Source organism: Dermochelys coriacea, chromosome 2, assembly GCF_009764565.3.
Source record: "Dermochelys coriacea isolate rDerCor1 chromosome 2, rDerCor1.pri.v4, whole genome shotgun sequence".
Lineage (NCBI taxonomy): Eukaryota > Metazoa > Chordata > Testudines > Dermochelyidae > Dermochelys > Dermochelys coriacea.
The window spans coordinates 7,518,077-7,539,894 of NC_050069.1; the positions used below are offsets into that span (position 1 = coordinate 7,518,077).

General features: G+C 45.6%; 1 protein-coding gene and 1 long non-coding RNA gene across 16 annotated transcripts in view; one reads left to right on the plus strand and one right to left on the minus strand.

The window, feature by feature from the left end:
- The window catches only part of TSNARE1 (t-SNARE domain containing 1), a 688,236-nt gene that overhangs the window by 157,292 nt on the left and 509,126 nt on the right, over nt 1-21,818 (plus strand). Inside the window, exon 1 of one of the 15 annotated variants that reach the window (XM_043507262.1) lies at nt 9,652-9,664. The exons of 12 other annotated variants lie outside the window; for them this stretch is intronic. The gene's annotated coding sequence lies outside the window, so the exon portion shown is untranslated. Of the gene's footprint in view, nt 1-9,651; nt 9,665-13,950; nt 14,066-21,818 lie in introns of those variants that run through there. 2 more of the 15 variants (XM_043507260.1, XM_043507265.1) reach the window with 2 other exon arrangements.
- Nucleotides 3,259-12,872, minus strand: LOC122458577. The gene is made up of 3 exons (XR_006278623.1): nt 12,862-12,872; nt 10,437-10,440; nt 3,259-3,492 (listed from the first exon to the last, which is right to left on the minus strand). It is a non-coding gene; the product is annotated as an uncharacterized LOC122458577 (long non-coding RNA).

Below are 21,818 nucleotides of genomic sequence, written 5' to 3' on the forward strand. Positions count from 1 at the left end.
GCTGAGGACAATCTGGGTCCAGACACTCCAAGGGGAGCTTGGGCTGGGGGTGCAAACCTCCAAAGAATAAGCAATTGGACCAGCTGGTCATATACAGTGTTATTGTAGTATAAAAATATGTTGGGTAAGATCTATTGTGAAAGCTTGTAGTGTCTGAACTTGATAATCATTGTGAGATATGTGCATAGTCTGTGGTTATGAATTGATGTATTTGTGTTGACATAAAGCTGAGCTCATAATTTCGTGCTGCAATATTCAGCTCCACCTTACAACAGGGAGGTAGTCAGCCAAGCAGGGAGGGACTGCCTCCCCAGCCAGATGAGGCTAGCTCCAACCACCTAGCATTGTACATAGAGTGGCCAAGTGCTCAGGTTTTGACTGGAAAGTCCAGTTGAAAAGGGGACCTGACAGTGCCCAGTCAGATCTACTGACCGGACACCCAAAGTTCAATTACTGTGGATAGGGGATGCGGGGAGGTGCTGGTTCATCACCCGCACCAGCCCCTACTCAGCTGGGGCACCTCCTACCTGCATTGGGTGGCTGCAGCTCCCAGTCCCGGCTCCGCAGGCGAGTCCCTCCTGGGCGGTGTGCGGGGGGGGGGGGGGAGAGGCAGAAGGGGAAAAGCAGCGAACGAGCGATGAGGTGGAGGGGAGAAGAAGAATGGACGGGGGCAGGGTCTTGGAGTAAGAGGTAGAGTGGGGTAGGACCTCAGGGAAAGAGGCGGCCAGGGGAGATTCTGGCACTCCTGCTGGAGTGTCAGTTTTTTAAATATTACTAAGTTGGCAACCCTAATTGTACAACCTAGGAAAAGACAAATGATAGACATTTGAGTTAATGGAAAGACATTGAAACTGAAAAGAAAACCCCGATCTTGGAAAATGAAGAAAAGAGGGAGTTTCCTCCACTGCGAACAACCACGAGTCCCCATGCCGGGGGGCAGGTGGGGGGGAGAAGGGTGGGGGAGGCTTTTTAAAAGTAGGCTTGTGGCTGAGGATTTTTATCCAGAAATCAAGGACTAGTATCTAGGCGGGATGTCCCTGAAACGCTGGATCTCCTCTATGATAGAGGTACACTGAGGAACTGTTCAGAGACAATAGGTAACTTGTATTAGAAAAGAGCATTTAGCTAATAGAGATGTGGAAAACCTGAAGCTGGACCTTTGTTTATTTTCTGTGTAACTTGTATGTCTCTCCTTTTCCTTACTGTTCATCTTTGAGTCTGTGATATTTCTGTTAAATAAACTTTTTGTTTATTTTTACCCCAAGTAAGTCTTTGTTGTGGAATCTCTGAGAAGTGTGTGCGTGCCAAAAGGAACTGATAACTGGGGGCAGGTTTCACTCGTGGGAATGATGAACCAGAGGGGAAAAGTCTGTGTGTCTGGTAGTTTTAGTTTAGAACTTGAGGTGGTCAAAATGGGGTTCAGAAGGGCTTTTGCAAAGAGTAACTAGGCTTCTGGAAGCCGGGATTGCTCTTATATTTGTGTGTGATGGTGATAGCCATCCATCAATAACCAGCAATCAGGAAAATGGAGTGTGTTGATGAGCACTATAGTGCAACGGGCAGGCTGCTGGTGAAAAGCAAAGCAGAGTGATTGGAGGAGCGTTGTGGTGAAGTGCAGGTTTGAGGTGTGGGGCAGCTGTTTGCATCACATCAGTTCAGGATGGCAAACTGAGCAATGTTAAGGCCCCTGACCATGGAATTTTGGAGGAAAACTCTTGCCAGAGAGACTGTTTCCTCCCTGTGATAATCAGAAGTGTTAAGCTGTCTCTAGTCGGAAGGCAGAGTGAGACTGTTGCCATTTAAAAGGGAATGTCCTGGTGCTGCTTGTGTCCTCCCCCCTCCAACCGTGCATGGGCTGTGGTTATAATGTGATGTTTGCATGAGTTGCACACAGAGAGGAGCCCTTCCACTCCTTTTGTCAGCAGCAGGAGTTTGCTAGCTTCAAATTTGCTTTTCCGGTGCTTCCGCATAAACAGGATCCTACTGTACGAAGCCAGAAAGAAAAACAACTGCCCCCCCCCTACACACAGGCAAGCCATGGAGGTCACAGGGGAAGCATTAGACAGTGCCAAGGGAGAGAAGCCAAACAGGTTTGCCCTAAAGTTACCTGGGGGTATCCTGGCAGTGCTGCTCCCATGACCATGTGCAGATTGGCAGGCTGCCTTGGGGAGCTGCTAATGCCAGTTAGTCTTAGCAAATGCACTATTTGAGATTACTTGTTTTGGCCCCTGTGCCTTCCCTTGAAGATCAGACCATTGTCTTCCCCCTCTGCCCTCTCTTGTGCTACCCAAAGCCACTCTCCTTCCAGCCTAGAGGAACTGGATGGTATTTCCTCTGCATCTCAGCATCCCCACTGCCCTAGAGCCCTCAAGGGTTATGATGAAGTCCATTTGAGTGTATTACCATTGAATTCAGTGGTAACAGGACTGGGCAATGAAACACCAGGGGTTCTAATTACTTCTTTCTGGCTAGATCTCAGGGCCTGTACACATCCTTGAACTCGCTGCTGCTTTTAGTGACTAGACTTTTTAGTGATTAGATCACTAGATCTTTTCCAGGGTGGATTTGATTTAAATCATGATTTAAATCACTAGTCAGGAAGACTTGATTTAATCATGGATTTCTACATAAAAATGCATTCTTTTTGGTTGTTATAACCTTAATACATATTCTTCTAGACTCAGAGACAGATGTAGGTTTCATTTTTAGAAGGTACACACTATACATTTTTAAAGTGATTCATTTTGAAAACTTTTCAGATTAGTTTTTATAACTATATCTGAAAATGAATGATTGTTTGGCTATTTCATTTACCAAAGGTAATTGAAGCAGATATTTATGAAGTCATTGGAAGGTGAACTATCTCCGATTCAACAGATTAATGATTAATATTTGGAGGGTTTTCTTGCCATGCTGTATTAAGAGGAGAACATCACCAGACAGACATTTAAATTGTTTTATTTAACAACAACATTATGTATTCTGGATTTTTTTTCTTCAACAGCAAGCATACTATTTTAACAAAACAAGCATATGCATTTTTGAATTTAGTTAAACATTCAAGTTTTTTAAAATCAGGTTTGTTTTTGTTAAAATTGTTTTTAACTAAAATAGTTAATGAAATATTAAAAACCAAAAAACCAAAAATCAAATTGACTAGGTCAGCCAGGTCAACATGAGAAACTTAAAATATTGGCTTCTGCAGCTAACTCAGTCGTCTTCACCTTCCTTTTCCTGTTTGTTCATAGTCTGGAAAAGAAAAACAAGCTTTCCTGCTTTTTCAGGCCCCAAACGATTGCTCAATTTGGAATGAATTTGTCCAAAGGAAGAAAATATTCTTTCTACACTGGCAGAAGCAGCTACTGCTGTTAAAAGTGAGATTATTACTTCAACAGTCTTTGAATCCAAGTGCTTGCTTAAGTGACTTCTACCAGTTCACTGATGTGACTTTCTTTGAAACATCATCAGCAAACATGTATTTCTTGAATGGTTCTTATTCCCAAACTAGGTCTCTTTTACAGCCTGCTGCCATTATAGGTTTTCCCTTCTAGTGAGAGAATGGTATGGTAGATCTAAAACCAGTGAAGGCTACACCCAGAAAGACCTCAAGACTTTTGGAATATGCTACTCAAACAGTTTCACTTTTGTTTCTACTGCCTGTACCTCCCTTCTCACGTTTATCTCCACTCTTCTTCTCCTTGTCCGGAACTATTCCGCCCCCCAAAATCTTCTATTCATTGAATTTGTTGAAACTTTGCACTTTTAGAGAGAGGTAAGGGATTGACTCTGTGTACCCAAATTTGCAGAGGGACAATAGGGTTGAGGTCTGTTATTTCTCACCTCTATTAATTTATTTAAAAACATTTTTGCTGTTAACATGTTATCTCTGGAGACACAAATCCACAGTTTGAGAACTGCAAAACTAAGCACCTCTGATGGTATCTTCTAGACTGAGCACTGAGTCCCATTGGGTAGATAGAAAGATTAACCTAAATCTATACAGAAGCCCCTGGAACACCATAAGATTGGGTCCCTAATCCATGAACTATTGGAACTCATTTACAAAACTTTTCTGAAACATTACATGAATATATTGTCTCATCCTATAGAATTAGAATTTATAATCCCTATTCCATGATGAGATATCTTTGAGCTATAATGTATCTTAATTAAAACTCGTTAGATAGGTTTTTTTCCCTCAAAAAGCATTTTATAAAAAAAAATCTGATTTAAATAAAAAAGTCTGATTTTTTTTTTAAAAACATCATTTATTTTTATCCACCCTGATCTTTTCCCCTTAGACCAGGGGTTCTCTTTCTGAGCCCCCTCCCCCCCAATACTATAAAAACTCCACAGCCCACCTATGCTACAACAACTGTTTTTCTGCATATAAAAGCCAGGGCTGGCATTAGGGGGTAACAGGGCAGTTGCCCTGGGTCCCACAACACAGGGGGCTCCACAAAGCTAAGTTGCTTAGGGTTTGGCTTTAGCCTCAGGTTGCGGGATTCGGGGCTCCGGGCTTCAGCCCCATACGGTAGGGCTTCGACTTTCTTCCCTGGGCCCCAGCAAGATTAATGCCAGCCCTGCTTGGCAGACCCCCTGAAACCTGCTAGTGCCCCCCCCACCCAGGGGGCCCCGGACCCCTGGTGGAGAACCATTGCCTTAGACCATGTATCTTCTCTTGGATTCCCCCACGTTAACCTCTCTGGTTATCCTGCTTTCCTGACCGCTTCCTTTAAACTGGTGATCTTCCTCTTTCCCATTGCCTGCAAGAGTACCCCCCAGGACTCACTGCTAGACTCTTTCCCCAATCACATGTATTGTAGCAGCACCTACAAACCCCAACCAAGATCAGGGCACCACTGTGCTGGGCACCAGATATACACATAGTAAGAGACAGTCCTTGTCCAGAAGAGCCCTAAATAGACAAGACAGGCAAAAGTGTGGGAGGAAAAATGGAGGCACAGAGAGGAGGAGTGCCAACGTCTCCCAGCAGTTCAATGGCAGGGCCATGCCGAGGACTCAGAATTTGCTACCCAGCTATGCGGCCTTTTGTTGCGGCTGACTCAGAAAACTGGCTGTCCAGGAATGTCGGGGTGAAACTCACCATGTGTCATTCCCATGGCCTGATTCTCAGAGATGCTGAGCACCTCCAATTCCAGCTGAAGTCAGGGAGAGCCGTTAACACTCAGCTCTTCTGGAATTCAGGTCTTCAGTTTCCGGAGACATCCAATCCCTGCTTCCTTTCTTCTTTTTCCCCACACCCACCTCCCCATCCAAACCCTTTAAACAAACAAGGAAAAGAGGTGGGGAATTGGAAGGGGGGAGTGATTGCAAGAGGTATTCATAACCAGGTATTGTGATCTGAATTTTAGAATCAACTTAGAGGGGGTGTGAAGAAAAGTTGCAAGTTTTGTTGTTGTTGGTTTTTTTTTTTTTGGTGGGGGGGATCGTTTCCCACTTCTATCCCTTTTAATACCTTTCCATTTTACTTTCCTTCCCTTCCCCCCCTTGCTTTAGTTAGTTCCCCAATTTACCAATAATGAGGAACTGGCTATTTGACAATGGGTATTTGGACTGAGGTCTTGCCTTCACTAGAAAAAAAAAAAGTTTGTGTGTTACTTGGAGATAGCATCTTGAGGTGAAGTCCTACTTGAGACAAGGCATGGGTAGTTTTAACTTCAGTGTAGCTAGGCAAGGTAGTCAACCCTATACCCATTCTATCCCCCACTTGCGGTTGACGTCAACCAGCTACAGGCATTGTCTCCACTAGGATTTTACATCAAGGTAGCTAACCTGATGTAAGCACAGCTTTTTTTGCAGTGAAGACAGACTGAATTGATGTTTGGGAGCTGATTGGTAGAGTCTCTTTTGTCCTGCATTTCTTCCATTTCCTTTGTGTAGTCTGAGATTTTAGTGACTTTTTTTTGTAAAGCATTTTATTGTTCAAATCTTGGTGTTTTATCTCTTTTGTCACTCAGACCCATTAGTAAGCTGTTGGTTTTTTCCTCCATATTCATGCATTGCTTCCCTTGATGCTATCAGGTACTGTCTGGGCATATCAGTGGGAGAATAAATCCCTAAGCATGCAGCTAACAAACCTGAAGTAGAACCTCGGGTAGCCAGCTGAGATGAGGCTTTTCATCTTCTCCAGTTTATAATTGACAACCTGTTCCTTTTCTGTAACTCTTGGCATGACTGGCAGGTATGGTTTGCTCAGTATAGTGTTAGCGTGTATGTTTGTTTTGAAGAATGGATTCTGTCTCTTTGAGTCTCTGTCTGCGTGATGTTGGGCTTCTTTTGGACACACACAACCAAATAAATAAATTAAATAAATAAATTGCACTCATCATAAGTTGTTTTAAACAGTGGCTGACTGATAAGAAGTTTGCCTCTTTACGCTATCTTGGTTTTGTCAGCAGTCTTTCTTGTGTCCCTCATAAACTTTTTGATGAAAGAGACTTTGAGATAGAAACTCCTTTGACAGCAAAGCACTTTTAAGGAGAAGATCAATCCAGTCATCTAGACCCTCTCTTCCTCTTTCCCTGATTGATGTGGGATCATTCTCTACGATGCATTAGAATATTATCTGGTGCTTAGTTGAATTTATTATTGAGTAACTCAGGTGCTGGTTTCTTTCACCAATTCCCTTGGGTGAATATTTCACATTCTAAAAGATTCTACTATCTCACTCAAATTCACATTCACTTTCTATGCATTACATTTCCTTGGATCATCCTTGCAATTCCTCTCCCTCCTGCATCTTCATATCTTTTCAAATAACTGCCGAGAGTTATCATATCCAAATTATTTGTATTTTGGCCAGACTATACTGCACATATTTCTTTCAATCCTTCCTGATAAATGGATGAGTGTCTTAAAAAAAATTAGGTTTAGATAATTTTTTTCCTTCTAGTTTGCAAAACTGTTTGATTTCTTGCCTGTGGACATTCTGTGTTACCATAATTTCAAATAGCTGCTTGCATGATTGACAGGGAGCATCAGTGCTTGCTATTGCCACTTGGTGGTCACAAAAATATTTTTTAAAATGTGCCACTTTTATGAAAAAAATGGTTTTGTATTAATCAGTAGCATTTGAAACAAAGGCAGTCCAAGCCCTGCATTATCTCATGATGGCAGGAAAAGAACTTCCAGTCCTAATACAGCTGCTGTGAAATGAGGTGGGGATCTTACTAGGGTTCGTAAGATGACTCTGAAAAAGATTTGGGGTTCCTGGTGAATAATGAGCTGTCATGAGCCCCCAGTGTGATGCTCCGGCCAAAAGGACTAATGTGATCCTGGGATGCATAAAGAGGGGAATCTCAAGTAGGAGTAGAGAGGTTATTTTACCTCTGTAAACTCTCTGGGGCAGGGACTGCTATTTCTTGTGTTTGTACAGGGCCTAGCCTAGCACAGTGGGTTGATCTGGTTGAAGCATCCAGGCATTGATGCTCTTAATGTTCAATAATAGGTCAGAACTTGCACTGTGGGAGGGAGGATGTCATGTACTGTACAGTCCTGTGTGCCTTTGAGAACCGAGAGCACTGGAAAATCATCACTCCGCTTTGTTGTTACATTATTTCAGCTATGGTATATTTTTCTTTATTCGAAGTACAAGCACTTTACTTCACACCAGTCTCTACTGTGATTGGGAGTGCGAGGAAATGTGGGAAAGGATTTGAAAAATCACTTATCACTCATTCATTTAAAAACTGACCAGGCCACCGCCCACTAGGGAATACACTAAGTAAAGAACACTCCTTTGGCTGAGGGAGGAGAAAAAACATTGCTCCGTGTTTTTATTCCTCTTCTTCCACTCTCTCTGATCAGCACTTGTCTATACTGACAATGCGTCGACCTAAGTATGTCAGCCTAACCACTATGCCTCTTGCAGCGGAGGCGTTATTAAGCTGGCGTAGTGGGTGACTTACATCCGTATGAGTGACATTTTAATGTAGACATTTAGAGAGTTAGGTCGACGTAAACTGCCTTGCGTTGACCTAACTCTGTAGTGTAGACCAGGCCTTAGAGAAATCCAGATTAGGGTTGCCAGGTGTCCGGTTTCCAACTGGAATGCCCGGTCGAAAAGGGACCCCGGTGGCTCTGGTCAGCACAGCTGACCGGGCTGTTAAAAGTCCAGTTGGCGGGGCTGGCAGGCTCCCTACCTGGCTCTGCACGGCTCCCCGAAAGCGGTGACTTGTCCCTCAGCTCCTAGGCGGAGGCATGGCCAAGGAACCGTGGCCAAAGGGAGCTGCGGGGGCGTCACCTGCAGGCGGAGGCAGCCTGCAGAGATGCCTGGTCGTGCCCGGGACATGTCGCAGCTTCTGGGGAGCCCTCCGAGGTAAGTGCCACCTTGAGCCCTCACCCCCCCACATCCCAATCACCTACCCCAGTCCTGAGCCCCTTCCCACACCCCAACTCCCTCCCAGAGCCCTCACCCCCTCTCGCACCCCAACTCCCTGCCCCAGCCCTGAGTCCCTTCCGCACCCTGAACCCCTCATTTCTGGCACCACCCAGGAGCCACTTCAAACCTCTTGGCTCCACCCCTCAGCCTGGAGCCCCCTCCTGCACCCCAAACCCCTCATCCCTGGTCCCCCCCAAAACCCACACTCCAACCCCCTGCCTGGTGAAAATGAGCAAGTGGGTGAAGGTGGAGGAGAGTGAGCGACAGAGGGAAGGGGGATAGAGTGAGCGGGGGCGGAGCATTGGAGAAGAAGCAAGGCAGGGGCAGGGCAAGGGTGTTTGGTTTTGTGTGATTAGAAAGTTGGCCACCCTAATCCAGATTGAAAAGATATACGTGGGGAGAGAAGTGATCAGAGGAATTATTCACTGGTTGAAGAGGTCCCTTCTTTTCCTCCCTTTATTGTCCATCATAATTAATTTGCTTTTCCCTACTAGTTAAGTTCTTCTCTGAGATATGGTAGTGTTAGATTGACTCCTTTTAATGATCTCCAATTAATTAATTAACTCCTTTTACTTATTATATTCTATTTAGAGGGACCTTTCAGATCCTTTGCATTTCATAAAGGATGTTGTTGTTTTTGAATACTGACTGAACTGCATGCTTTTAAAAAATTGTTTCTGTCTCTGACATTCTATGCGCTAATTTACAACCCAGTCAGTCTGGGGCACGTGGTGGTGGGAGGAATAGTTCAGGGAACATTAAAGCATGTTAAAAATCGTGAAAACGTAAGAAAGAAAATTGTGGCACGGGGTGTGTGTGTGTGTGTGTGTGTGTGTGTGTGTGTGTGTGTGTGTGTGTTAAAAAACAGTTTTGTGAGTGGTATAATGCACAGAGCTCTAGGGGCCTGAATTAATCAGAAGGTTTAAATTAGGAATGGATTGGGCTTTAGGAGTCAGGTTGTCATCTTGTTTTCTGATCTCTGCTCCGCTTCTGACTCACTACGTAGCCTTGGTCAAGCCACTTCACCTTGTCTGTAAAATGGGGCTAATATTTTATTCTTTACTTCACATGTGTGTTCCGTTTCAATGCCCAAACCAGGGGCTTGGGTGCGGCTGGGCTGCTAGGCTCGATCCATGGCTTTAAAATGTCAATGTGTTATGTACCATAGTGGGATACGTTCTCGGTGACTGGCTCTCTGTCAGTTAATTTAGAGATGTAAATAAGAAAATCTGTACTTGTGATCTGAGGTTCCAATAAAAGGTCTCTGCTGGGTGAATTAAAAAGCGGCCGTAGGAACACATCTGGCAGAGAGAAGGGAGAAATGCTGGAATAGACCTGATTTTGTCCAGCAGAGGGTGGTATCAAGCACAAGCTCACCCTCGGCTTCCCTTTCCTCTTTCCGAGGAAGGGTTTGTACATAAGATCAGTGGCTGTAAGCATTAGCTGGATGCAGTGTTTCTGACATGTTTTGTGGGGATCTGTCAGTAAATGTTGCTACTTTATCATTCTGACAGGTCTTTGAATGTGTGTGCATTTTTGACATCCGGGCAAGGGAATAAGAAGTCAGGCTCACAAAAATTAGGGATAAAAATGGTCTCTGTCACTAGTTTGCCTGCAGAAAGTTCTTTGGTGCATTTGTCTTGACCAGCATTAAATGACTCCAGTGATGACACTTGCATCTGGGAGGGGGAAGACTATGTCACAGTCTAAATGATTTCACTCTAGGAAACATCTCTATCATCTCTATCTTTTCATCTCTATCTTTTCTTTGCTCAGTTTCACCCTCCTTGGACCATATTTAACCACTCTCCTCCCTCCTCCTTACAGCTATTTGGAAATCATAGAATCATAGAATCATAGAATATCAGGGTTGGAAGGGACCCCAGAAGGTCATCTAGTCCAACCCCCTGCTCAAAGCAGGACCAAGTCCCAGTTAAATCATCCCAGCCAGGGCTTTGTCAAGCCTGACCTTAAAAACCTCTAAGGAAGGAGATTCTACCACCTCCCTAGGTAACGCATTCCAGTGTTTCACCACCCTCTTAGTGAAAAAGTTTTTCCTAATATCCAATCTAAACCTCCCCCATTGCAACTTGAGACCATTACTCCTCGTTCTGTCATCTGCTACCATTGAGAACAGTCTAGAGCCATCCTCTTTGAAACCCCCTTTCAGGTAGTTGAAAGCAGCTATCAAATCCCCCCTCATTCTTCTCTTCTGCAGACTAAACAATCCCAGCTCCCTCAGCCTCTCCTCATAAGTCATGTGCTCTAGACCCCTAATCATTTTTGTTGCCCTTCATTGTACTCTTTCCAATTTATCCACATCCTTCCTGTAGTGTGGGGCCCAAAACTGGACACAGTACTCCAGATGAGGCCTCACCAGTGTCGAATAGAGGGGAACGATCACGTCCCTCGATCTGCTCGCTATGCCCCTACTTATACATCCCAAAATGCCATTGGCCTTCTTGGCAACAAGGGCACACTGCTGACTCATATCCAGCTTCTCGTCCACTGTCACCCCTAGGTCCTTTTCCGCAGAACTGCTGCCGAGCCATTCGGTCCCTAGTCTGTAGCGGTGCATTGGATTCTTCCATCCTAAGTGCAGGACCCTGCACTTATCCTTATTGAACCTCATTAGATTTCTTTTGGCCCAATCCTCCAATTTGTCTAGGTCCTTCTGTATCCTATCCCTCCCCTCCAGCGTATCTACCACTCCTCCCAGTTTAGTATCATCCGCAAATTTGCTGAGAGTGCAATCCACACCATCCTCCAGATCATTTATGAAGATATTGAACAAAACGGGCCCCAGGACCGACCCCTGGGGCACTCCACTTGACACCGGCTGCCAACTAGACATGGAGCCATTGATCACTACCCGTTGAGCCCGACAATCTAGCCAGCTTTCTACCCACCTTATAGTGCATTCATCCAGCCCATACTTCCTTAACTTGCTGACAAGAATGCTGTGGGAGACCGTGTCAAAAGCTTTGCTAAAGTCAAGAAACAATACATCCACTGCTTTCCCTTCATCCACAGAACCAGTAATCTCATCATAAAAGGCGATTAGATTAGTCAGGCATGACCTTCCCTTGGTGAATCCATGCTGACTGTTCCTGATCACTTTCCTCTCCTCTAAGTGCTTCAGGATTGATTCTTTGAGGACCTGCTCCATGATTTTTCCAGGGACTGAGGTGAGGCTGACCGGCCTGTAGTTCCCAGGATCCTCCTTCTTCCCTTTTTTAAAGATGGGCACTACATTAGCCTTTTTCCAGTCATCCGGGACTTCCCCCGTTCGCCACGAGTTTTCAAAGATAATGGCCAAGGGCTCTGCAATCACAGCCGCCAATTCCTTCAGCACTCTCGGATGCAATTCGTCCGGCCCCATGGACTTGTGCACGTCCAGCTTTTCTAAATAGTCCCTAACCACCTCTATCTCTACAGAGGGCTGGCCATCTCTTCCCCATTTTGTGTTGCCCAGCACAGCAGTCTGGGAGCTGACCTTGTTAGTGAAAACAGAGGCAAAAAAAGCATTGAGTACATTAGCTTTTTCCACATCCTCTGTCACTAGCTTGCCTCCCTCATTCAGTAAGGGGCCCACACTTTCCTTGGCTTTCTTCTTGTTGCCAACATACCTGAAGAAACCCTTCTTGTTACTCTTGACATCTCTTGCTAGCTGCAGCTCCAGGTGCGATTTGGCCCTCCTGATATCTTTCCTACATGCCCGAGCAATATTTTTATACTCTTCCCTGGTCATATGTCCAACCTTCCACTTCTTGTAAGCTTCTTTTTTATGTTTAAGATCCGCTAGGATTTCACCATTAAGCCAAGCTGGTCGCCTGCCATATTTACTATTCTTTCGACTCATCGGGATGGTTTGTCCCTGTAACCTCAACAGGGATTCCTTGAAATACAGCCAGCTCTCCTGGACTCCCTTCCCTTTCATGTTAGTCCCCCAGGGGATCCTGGCCATCTGTTCCCTGAGGGAGTCAAAGTCTGCTTTCCTGAAGTCCAGGGTCCGTATCCTGCTGCTTACCTTTCTTCCCTGCGTCAGGATCCTGAACTCAACCAACTCATGGTCACTGCCTCCCAGATTCCCATCCACTTTTGCTTCCCCCACTAATTCTACCCGGTTTGTGAGCAGCAGGTCAAGAAAAGCGCTCCCCCTAGTTGGCTGCCCTAGCACTTGCACCAGGAAATTGTCCCCTACGCTTTCCAAAAACTTCCTGGATTGTCTATGCACCGCTGTATTGCTCTCCCAGCAGATATCAGGAAAATTAAAGTCACCCATGAGAATCAGGGCATGCGATCTAGTAGCTTCCGTGAGTTGCCGGAAGAAAGCCTCATCCACCTCATCCCCCTGGTCCGGTGGTCTATAGCAGACTCCCACCATGACATCACTCTTGTTGCACACACTTCTAAACTTAATCCAGAGACACTCAGGTTTTTCCACAGTTTCGTACCGGAGCTCTGAGCAGTCATACTGCTCCCTTACATACAGTGCTACTCCCCCACCTTTTCTGCCCTGCCTGTCCTTCCTGAACAGTTTATAACCATCCATGACTGTACTCCAGTCATGTGAGTTATCCCACCAAGTCTCTGTTATTCCAATCACGTCATATTTAAGGGGAGTATCTTCCATTAGTTGTTAGATAATAAGAACCATTCTGTTATCCTTCACGGCCTCCAAAACGTTTTACAAGCACAAACTAATTCACAGATAGGGTCAGTGAATGGCATTATCACCTTATTCTCAGTAGGGAATCTGAAGGGAAAAGGTTAAGGGAGTTGTTCATGGCTTCCTTGTAAATCATTGCTGGAGCACTTCAGAATTCTCGTGTCCACATTGCCATGTTTTTCTGTTGGACCAGGCTACTACTACTTTAGCCATCTCCAAGAAGAGTTTCTAGAGAGGCTGCCCATGAGTATCCCTGTTGGTACAGACCAGTGCTTGAAGAGCTTTTCAGAAACCTTGCACTTGCAATTACAGGGCCTTCCTGTGAGCAATAGGAATGGGGGGTTTAGAGAACAGTATGTTTAGTGGTGGGAGCAGAACATCGAGATGTAGTAATCCATGATTCTGTCATTTTAAACATACTGTCTCCCAGGTGCCTCCTTCCCACAAAGCGGGGTTCCCAAATTTTACTGTGGTCCTAGCATCTCTGTGCCTATCTCTGCAATATCTTCCTTACTGGCTCCTTTATCCTGTTGATATCTGATGCCAATGCACAAACACTGATTGTATCTATTAATTTGAACAAGTGTAACACCCCTGTCTCTGTTTATGTCTGCATATGGATCATCCAAAGTTAATAGCTTTGCTCCGGCTACACAGGAGAAAATTACAGAGCCTGATTCCCACCCCCTTCTTCCCTCCTTCCTGTTCGTTTACAGCAGCTTTGCATTAATATTCATAATCCATAACCAGCGAAAAGGAAGATGAAGCCTGGATTCCTGAACTGACTTGAAATTTAATTTTGCTGTTCACTGAAATATGTAATACTTCGGTTTTTGCTTAGTGCATTGATAGATTAAGACGGTTCTACATGCAGAGTTCACAAAAAACAGACAGCATGGCATGAAATGGCAAAGAGAAGACAGCACTACAAAAAACCCAACTGATTCACCCAGGCGATGGCTCAGTGTAGCAATGGTGGGAACATTTTGGTAATAAAGTATCTCTCTTACTCTACCATTTTCTCCTTGGAGTAAGAGAAGGGGTGTTTGCCCATTAGCTAGGCTTCAGTTAAAACAGAATGTCACACTATGGCCAAGTGAACTGACAATGCCTTTCATGAGCAGATATCAAAATTGTTTTATTACCATTATCTAAGCCTCATGGCCCTTGCAGCCTTGTTGGTTGGTATGGCCTAGAAGATAAGCAATGGAAACCAGTATTTAGATGCTGGTGGTTTCAGACTCCAGAAGCATTTTAAGTATGTTGCATAAAAGATGATGGATTACTCCTTTATTCCCCAAGATCTACTCCCCCTCTCTTTCTGTTGGGCCATACTATTGAGCTGGCCACCCGAAATATCTGAAAAACCTAACTGCTCCCATGAGAAAAAAATCTTATTCCCAGGAATAGATTTTATAACCTCTGTATCCCACCTGCTTATTGTGCCATGATTCTATCCCTGGGAACTCAGCTTCTCCATTGCACCTAGTCTGTGAAACTTTTGTGATGTCACTGATGGAGGACATCTTCTGGTCATCACAGATGGCTACTCTTGCTTCTCTGGAGTTGAAATAGTCAGCAGTGGGGTCCGCAAGCCAGTGATGGCCAAGCTAAGCAAAATACATTCAGTGCACAGAGTCCTCGCAGTCATCTAAGGCGTGGTCTACCCTGTACCCCACAGTGACTTCAGTACCTACCCCATTAGCTTCTCCACCTGAGCCGAACTACCCTGCTCCTGAGAATCATGTGCAATGATAGCCACAATGAACAGATCAAAGGCTGCCAATTACTTTGGAGGACTTAATTCGTGGAAGAGATGTTTCCATGTTTGGAAATAACAAAGGATGTAATTTCCTGAAAGGAGCCTCTCCATGTTTCTGACGAGATCTTTGGAACAACAAAAGAAGCTGCTTCCCTCAGAGAATCTGTGCTGGGTTTTACTTTGAGCTCAGTGCATGCTGATTTAGGATTTCGGGTATCTACACAGAGCTGACTAAACCCCCAGGCAAAGCAGCCATGATCAAGTGTCTGTGCTTTGAATCAAGGAGTTCCCAGTCACCTGGGACAGCCCACGGATCTTACCCATCCCTCTAGAACCTCCTGAAGATCAAACTGTTTTGTATAGAGTTCTAGCTATGAAGAGCACACCCCAGTCTCTCTTTGGTTGTATTGTTCTAAGTTCTGGGGCAACTTGTGCTAGAGACTGTAGGCTCATTAGGGCTTGGCCTCTGTTACTTGTTCAGCACATCTGGCTGCTTGGATAGTCATGCACAACTGTGCCAGAGGAAGAATTACAGATGTTGACAGCTGGTGGCCTTGGCAAGAAATTAGCCAAGGCCACTTGATCAGCCAGTGGAGACTTTGAGAGAGAATTCCAGTCTATAACAAGGTTGAGGCACCTTGGTGGAACAGCGTTGATGGGGAGTCTTGCAGCATCTCTGCCTTTGCCATGGAGACATAGCACTACTTCCATCTCCAAGCACCTTTCACCAGCATTGAAATTAACTTGGAAACCAAAGTAGGGGTTGGGGAGGAAATACACAGTCTTATCTGGCTACCTGCTCACCCTGTCCCAATACGCTTGGGATACCAGCTCTGGATAACTGCACTGAGCAGTCATTTGTTGCAAGTAATTTTGAAACTTTTAAACATATTGCTTCCTAAACTTACCTTGTACTAAGCCGCCAGAGAACAGAATGTTAATATTGCAAACACCACAGAAGAACTAAAAGCATAAATTAGCTCAAAGACACAAACTTTTTTTTTTTTAAAGTCATCTCCTTACAGCCATTCTAATTGACCTCTGACACATTCGGTATGAAGCTTATCGAGAGTGTAGGGATTCGTGCAATTATAGCAACTCAGTGTTAAACCCAGTGATTTTTAGAACTCTGATGATAGAGCTTGTTCAGAAGTTCAGGATCTCAGAGGAAAAAGAGTGGTATTTCTCCAAGTGATGTTCCAGAACGATATAGCTTTTTAAATAATTGAATAAATCCCTGAAAACAAAAGCCTGGAAAGTGACATGACTCCCCCATAATTGACAGATTGGAGCCTGGAGAGCAAACCATTTGGAAAGGATTTGGCATTAATATTAATATTATGCAAATATATGTGGTATATCTCACCCAGTGATCTAAAAGCATTTCAGGGTTAGTAAGTTTAGCTTCACAGCATCCTTGTAAGGCAGGTCAGTGTAATTCTATCCATATTACAGGTGAGAAAATGGATTTAGGTGTTACGGTCAAGATTTTAAGAAAATCCTCGACTATCCCCTTTTGAAAATGGTTTGTGGTCTGGAAAACAGGCCTTATAATGAGAACCTAAAGAGGATCAATCTATTTAGTTTATCCAAGAGGAAATTAAGAGACAATGTGATCAGTCTGTCACCTACATAGGGGACATGTATCTTGACTCTTCAATCAAGGAGGCAAAAGTATAGTAAGATTCAAAGGCTGGAAATGGAAGTTTGCACAGTTCAAACTGGTAGTAAGATGCAATGTTTTAACTGTGTGGTACAGCTCACCAAAGGATGTGGTTTATTCTTCTTCACTTGGAATCAAAATGGATGCCTTTCCAAAAGATATGCTCTAGTTCAACTAAAGGCTGTAGAGTCTGATGCGGGGATTAGAGCGTGAAATTCTCTGGCCTGTGTTATATAGGTACACTAAATGGTCCCAATGATTCCTTGTGGTTTAAAATCTATGAAGAAGAGTGTCAAGTTGGTCAACCAGAAACGGAGGCAACCATTGTCACAAGTCGCTTCTGAAAACCTTGGTGTAAGGGACTTGCCCATAGGTTTTACAGCAAGCCTTTAGCAGAGGTGGGAACAGAACATGGAAATTCCAACTCCTAGGCGGTTGCTCTAACCACTGTACATGCTCAAGGATTAAAATAATCCTAATCCTGAGGTGTGTTTGAGAAATAAATAGGGACCTAGTTTTGGTATGTTTTGTTGTGACCCTGCTGTTCAGGGAGGAGAGATGCTAATGAAGGAACTCACGGCAATAAAGTGAATCCATAAATAGAGCTCAAGATTCTTCATGGATGGGAAGTTGGTAACTTATTCCAGAGGAACAGCCTGTGTAGATGGGTGAAGGTAACAGTATTGCTCATCCCAGGTTTCCAAAAATCATGAATCAGGGTCCCGCAAATCCCAAGATTTTAAATAAGAAATTGTGATTATCTGGTTTTGAACCGGTAGGATTCACATTTTCAAACTTTTCTCCACAACCGTGAGGGCTAAAAATGTATATTTAAAAAATAAACATAAAAATAAAAATTAAAACTGAGATCCTGTCAGGATCACATGACTCCAGAGGCAAGAGCTTTAAGAAAAACACCAAATGTCACAAAACTCACTGAGGGTTCCCAAGACTGAGAGAACACCATAGTCTGGGATTAACATCGCTCGATGGAGACACTTATGTGGAAGAGGGCAGGCCTGTGGGACTAGATTGGATGAAGCTGCTCTGTGAGCTGTAAATTCCACTTTCCTGTGTCTGCTAAGCCCCCTCTAGTAGAGGAGGCGCTGCCGCCACTGCCCTCTCTTGTGGGTCTCAGGCAGGGACTCTTGCTGTGCTGGGTCAGAGCTCTGGCAATTGGAGTGGCTGATGGTAAGTAAGATGCTCCATCAACATGCTCTAAGGCTGCACCCCCTTTCTTGTTAGTGCCACCCACCATTTGGGCAGTGCTAGCCTCCTTTGATCACCCTCAAAGGGGACGTTGTGGCTCCTTTACACCAATTCAGCCCGCTCTGGTGGACTTTCCATTGCTGGAAACCGACCTCATGTCTTTTGGTGGCCTCGCTTTGAAGTGAAGCTAGCTTTGGGCAATATGCAGTGCAGAACGGGCTAAGATCCTGATCCTGGAATGGGATCTGTGCAGGCAGAGACTGGTTGTTGCAGGCTCAGGAATCTGCCCACACAGATCTGATGGCAGGATCAGGCCCTAATAATTCAAGAACAAGCCAGAGGCCTCAGCTGTTTATTCCCTGTGATGCGAGCAGGGAAGCTGTAGCTTTCCTGGACTCCTCCCGTGCCCCTTTGTCTGCATCTCACCTGTCTAGACGATGACTCTGCCTGTCCCGTCAGAGAGTGCTGGGCTGACCTAACCTAATGGGAAGATAATTTAGTCCGTGGTTTACAGCTCCGTTTTCATTAGCTGTACGTGAGTGAGTGACTGCAGTCTCTCTCCTCTTTGACCGATTAGGCCCACATACAATCTCCGCTAACTCAAGATTTCCAGAGCTGTATCCGCTCCCAAGCAGATGGTGTCTGTTGCTACCCAGCCCCCAACACATCCTCAGGGAAACCTTGGGCCTGGTCCATTAGGCAATACAGTCTCTCAGTTTGCATTAATAACGCAATTCAGAATAAAGTTGTGCTGTGTCTTGGAAGGATAAATAGAGGAATTAGGAGGTGTAATTGGGTGTCTCATTCTCCATATTACCCATTTCTTTACCTAAGGCCACCCAATTGGGGGGTGGGGGTGGGATGGCAGAGCAAAGCATTTAACACAAGTTCTTACTCCTAGACTGTGTCTCTGAAGATCAGAGCTCACTCTGGGCCAGCCCTCAGGCTTGGTCTCCTCTTGCTCCTTTTCTTCTAGAATTCCTGCTTCCCTTTCCTAATCACACTCCCAGCTGGAGGTCAGGGCGATCCTAGGACTTTGCTTCCATTCAAAAGGGAGGAAGTGATGATCCAGTAGTTAGGCCATAGAGTTAGAGAGCTCAGGGCCAGAAGTCTGACCGCCTGTATATCACAGGCCGCCAACACCACTCAGCACCTGCTCCCTAAACCCAGCAACTATTACAGCTCACAGGAGACTAGACTGCTAGATGCCACATGGAGAGAACAGGAGGGACCGAGGTGCACCAATGCCCGAGGCCCCCTCAAAGTCAGGGAAATGATGAAGTGAGATATACCCAGATAATCCTGGTAAGTGATGCACACCCCCATGCGGTGGAGGAAGCTGGACCCTCGTCCCCCACCCCCCCAGGTCACTGCTAATCTGACCTGGTGGGAAATTACTTTCTGACCCCACACACGGCGATCTGTTAAACTCTGAGCATGTGAGCAAGAACCAGCCAGCCAAGCCCCTGAGAGAGAGAGAGAAAGCTCAGTGCCACCTGAAAGCACTGGCCCTCCCCGTCCAATGTCCTATCTCCAGCCATGGCCATCCCTGATCCTTCAGAGGAAGGAGACAAAAATACAAAACCAAACCGAAAACCTTCCCAGAAAACATGGATGGGGAAGGAATAATCCCTTCCTGACCCCTGCCAGTGGCCAGCTGGAACCCTGGAGCATGAACTTTCGGAATATAAGACAGAAACCAGAGGGCTGCTGAGCCCTGCCCCCACCATCACAAGGAACCCTATCATACAGTCACACTCATCAGTTTCTCCGTCTCGCTCTCAAAACTAATTAAGTTGTTTGCTCCCACAGCTCCTGTTGGGAGGCTGTTCCAGAACCTCATCCCTCTGAGGGTTAGAAACTTTCTTCTAATTTCCAGCCTGAATTTGTTTGTGGCCAGTTTATCCCCATTTGTGCTTGTGCCAGCATTGTCCTTCAGTTTAAATAGCTCTGCACTCTCCCTGGTGTTTACCCCCCGATGTATTTATACAGGGCAGTCATATCCTCTCTCGGCCTTCTTTCTGTCTGGCGAAGCAAGTTAAGCTCTTCCAGTCTCCTCTCATAGGACTGGTCCTCCATTCCCCTGACCGTCCTCAGAGCTCGTCTAGCCACCTGTTCCAGTTTGAGTTCATCTTTCTTGAACATGGGTGACCAGAATTGCACACAGTATTCCAGGTGAGGTCTCACCGGAGCCTTGTGCAATGGCATTAAGACGTCTCTGTCTCTGCTGGAAATGCCTCTCCTGATACATCCTAGAATCACATTTGCTTTTTCAAAATCGTATCACATTGCTGGCTCATAGTCATCCTCTGATTGAGCCTCACATCCAAGTCTCCTCTGTCGCTTCTAAGTGATGAATCCCCAGCTTGTAGCAGAAATTTTTGATATTAGACCCTAAGTGCATGACCTTACTTTGTACTATTTCTGTCACTAGCCTGGGACTCAGAAGACCTGGGTTCAATTACCTGCTCTGCCACAGACTTCCTGTGTGATTTTGGGCCAATCGCTTAGTCTTTCTGTGCCTCAGTTCCCCCCATCTAAACAATGGGGATAACAATCCTGCCCTGGCTCACAGAGGAGTTGGGAGGATAAGTAAATTAAAGATCATGAGGAGCTCAGGTACTGCAGTAAAGGGGGTTATAAGTAAAGCTGCATTTTAGCAGAGGTATTTTTATTGAAAGTCACAGACAGGATGCGGGGAATAAACAAATCATGGAAATGTACACAGGACTGGCGTTAGGGGGTAGCAATCAGGGCAACTGCCTGGGGACCCCCACCACAGAGGGCCCTGTGAAGCTAAGTTACAGGTGGCGGGGCTGAATTAGTGGAATTTTGAGGAAGTCACAGAGGTCTCGTAAAATCACAGAATCTGTGACTGATTTTAGCCTTAGTTATATGTAAGGCTACGAGTCTGTCACAGATTCTGTGGCTTTATTGGACCTCTGTGACTTCTTCAGCTTCAGCTCACTGTAGCAGCGGGGCTGGAGCAGCTGTCTGCCCCCTGCCCAGGAGCAGTGGCCTGGGGCTGGCAGTCAGCCTCGTCTGCCAGAATAGTGACCCAGGGCCAGCGGTCAGTCCCTGGGGCTGGAGCAGTGACCACCACCACTGGAGTAGTGGCCTGGGGCCAGATCAGCCCCCAGAGCCAGTGGTTAGCTCCTGCTGCCAGACCACTGGCCCAGGGCCGGTGGTTCCTGCGGTCAGCCCCCATCGCCAGAGCAGGGGCCAGTGGTCAGACCCCAGGGCTGGTCAGCAGCTGCTCAGAGCCAGCAGCCAGCCCCTGCAGCAGGAGCAGCAGTCCTAAGCTGCCAGAGCAGAGACTGCCACTGCTGGGTTGCCCCCAGGGGCCGCCAGAGCAACGGAGCAGTGGCCAGTGGGGGTCCCACTTTTATCCCCCCCCCCCCCCCCCCCCCGTGTCTTTAGTAAAAGTCATGGACAGATCGTGAAGTTCCGTGATTTTTTTATTTTTTTTTATTGCCCGTGACTTATCTGTGACTTTTATGAAAAATACCCATGACAAAACCTTGGTTGTAAGTATCTAGATAGAAGTGTTGTCTTGTGAGTCCTAGCTCCTGTTCCCAGCTCTGTCACTGTGTGTTGCAGTTTTACTCAGCTGAAAACATACCTACTTCATGGGGATGTTGAGGCTTAATTAATGTTTGTACCGTGTATTGAGATCCTCAGCTGAATGACACTAGAGCAGTGTGAGGAACTGTATTTATTGTTCTTTATTAGTTATGCTTTTTGTATTGGTCTGTGCCTTTTGACTCCTGTACTCAGTTTCTTTTTCACTGTAGCTTCTCTTGTCTGGCTTCTCGGAGCTGAATCTCCCTCTAGGGCTATTGCAGCTTCTTTCCTGGGGGCCAAGTGTACGGGAGGCTGGTTCTGCCACAAGGCCTAGGAATCACTTGGCACATCCCCTCTGTGCAGAAATGCGGCTCAGCTGTTGGATGAGATCTGCAGCTTGACAGGGAACTGGAGTGCAAATGGGAGTCGATTAGCTCTTGGCTTTTTTTTTCTTGAGGCAGAGATAAATTGCACTGCTCTCTGTTTGTGTGCGTTTGCTCCTGTCGGAAAAGGGCAGTAAGTGGCTTCCTTGGGATGTCACAGA